Consider the following 2,500-nt stretch of genomic DNA (forward strand, 5'->3'; position numbering starts at 1 on the left):
CATAGCTGTTACAGTACATCATTTACTCCATTTTACCTACCTATTGAGAGAGACTTTGTTATTACTGAAAAACAATAAAAACCTAACAAGGACAGACCACAAACTCAACCCAGCCTGTGCAGAATCAGCTTATTGTAAGACAAGTACATTCGTCTACTTTTTACTCCGATAAGTTACCTGTGTTGGAAAGAATCTGTGTTTCTTTTTTTACTTTTGCTTTTACTTTGTCCACCACTGATAGTATTGAACCCTGCCTGGCCCTGTGGTATGCATGAGGACAAGCAGGACCTGATGATATACAGTCCAGGCAATATATTATGATGCTTATATAGATCAGTGTTTCTCAAACTTTTTCAGACCGAGGACCACTTTGTCCCCGCAAAAATGTTCAGGGACCACCGGTCAACTGAATTGACCGTTGACGGGTGCTACTGTTAGTTTTGATGCAGATCACTTACTTTTTATTCACATTTACAAGCCTGTCTTATTGTGGTGAAAATATGGCTTCAGACATGTTTGGCTTTGTAATAATGTTACAAATATAGCCTTCTGCTAGCTAGTCTTGGAAAAGAAGAAATCCCCTTGTGGACCACCTGAGCTCTGTCACGGACCACCAGTGGTCCCAGGACCACACTTTGAGAATCACTGATATAGATGACATAGTGATGTGCAGCGTACCACTCACAGTAGGCCATGCCTTTGCCCTGACACATATTGAGAGCACATGTTTTCTATAAGTCTCATGCACTTAATCAAATCGGAGGCAGGCCATACTGTGTGGGTGTGTGTGTGTGTGACCTACGGGCAAAAGGTCGGATCAAAATTTCAGGACACATTTGTGGAGCCATGATAATTTCATGTAGCGGCAATCAGTTTAAGTTTATACATTCTATTGATCCCTGTGATTCTGGCAGGCTTCGTGTAATGTGCTATAAACCAATATGGTTTTGTTCAATCCTAAGAATGCCTGAAACAGGACACATACTGAGGCAGACATTTTATTACCCTAATTATTGCCTAAATGGACGTTAAATTGGCCTTAATTCTGGCACCACTGTGATCGTCCTTTGCAAAGTCTCGAAACTACAGTCTCACAGCAAGCAACTCCACTGTGGACATACGCTAATGTGCTAATACGGGGACTAATTAATGGGTAATTAGTAATTACTGTGATCTCGGGAAGGAAGTTTACAAACTTTCCTCACCAAAATGCTCGCTGAAATTCTTCCTTCTCACAGATCCTCCGGCTCACCCACCACTAACCTCTCCAAGTATTTCAACTGTTAAATGATTTTTTTGTTTGGTGGCCTTGATGTGTAGATGGTTCAGTTTTTTGCTCGAAAGACTCAACTACATCATCACAACATGGCTATGATATTACAGCAGATTAAGATTTGGTCATTACAATTTTGGTGACAGTAAGGTTATAAATATAGGCTCTGCACTATGGGTTAATGAACATTGCGTCATATCCAACTACGTATGGACATACTTGTACATACAGTATATAGTACTGTAACAGGCTGTGGTGAAGCTGTCTACAACCGTCTGAGACATGATACTTGTTCTTTTGGCCTGTTAACCCATGCGCTGCACATATGCTACATTGAGTTAGGTGCCTGCAGCGACATACACTCAGGCATGCATTCAGGCTCTTGAGATTTGAGTTTTTTAAATAAAAAATGTGGGTATGTGAGAACTGAATGAAAACATTATAATGCAAGAATAAAGATGCATTTAATGTTTTTATGTACTTCGGTGGCTGAACATTTAGGTTTTATCGGCTGAGGGCATTATTTCCCAAAAAGGGCTCAGGCGTTTTTTGACTTGGGCTTAAATGGGTTAAAGCATGCATTTTTATGACCTTCAAAGGTCAACTGTCTACAACAGTATATCCTCTATTTGCAAGTTTGTACCAGAGATGCTTCTCCAGCCCTGTGCCAAGCCTGTGCCCAGAGCATCCACAAGAATGAGTCCTTCAGCTAAGATTTGTTTCATTTATCAAGCAGCTGTATCCCTCAAAAGAAGGCAAGTGGTTGTTGGCAACATGTTGCCCCAGGCCTGTGCCAAGATAAAACCATCCACAAGAATGAACCCTACAGCACTATGTATAATAGAAGGGCTGGTTTCATTTATCAAGCATCTACTGTATATCTCCACCCCACCCCCATCACCATCTTGTCCTTCAAAGGATGCCAAGTTAATGCCAGAGATGGCGAGGGGGGCAGAGCCCCAGCCCCATGCCAAGAGCATCCACTAGAATAGGCTATGCAGCACTAGATGAGAATAGATTTGCCATTAGATTAGCCAGAGGTACGTCTTGTCACCAGGCTAGACAGGCAGCTGCTTGGGGCCCCGAAGCTCCTAGATGGTGACTAATAGCTCACACGCTTCTACAGTTCATCTCTCCTCCTCTTCTGTTCTGTCAAAAGGATGCCAAACTTGTGCCAGAGATGGTTCTGCAGCCTGAGCCTTGTGCCAAGAGCGTCCACTGACTAGA

The 2,500-nt window shown here is 42.5% G+C and overlaps 1 protein-coding gene across 1 annotated transcript in view; it reads left to right on the forward strand.

The window, feature by feature from the left end:
- The window catches only part of itga1 (integrin, alpha 1), a 117,635-nt gene that overhangs the window by 79,345 nt on the left and 35,790 nt on the right, over positions 1-2,500 (forward strand). The window lies entirely within an intron of this gene.

Source organism: Engraulis encrasicolus, chromosome 11 (assembly GCF_034702125.1).
Source record: "Engraulis encrasicolus isolate BLACKSEA-1 chromosome 11, IST_EnEncr_1.0, whole genome shotgun sequence".
Classification (NCBI taxonomy): Eukaryota; Metazoa; Chordata; class Actinopteri; order Clupeiformes; family Engraulidae; genus Engraulis; species Engraulis encrasicolus.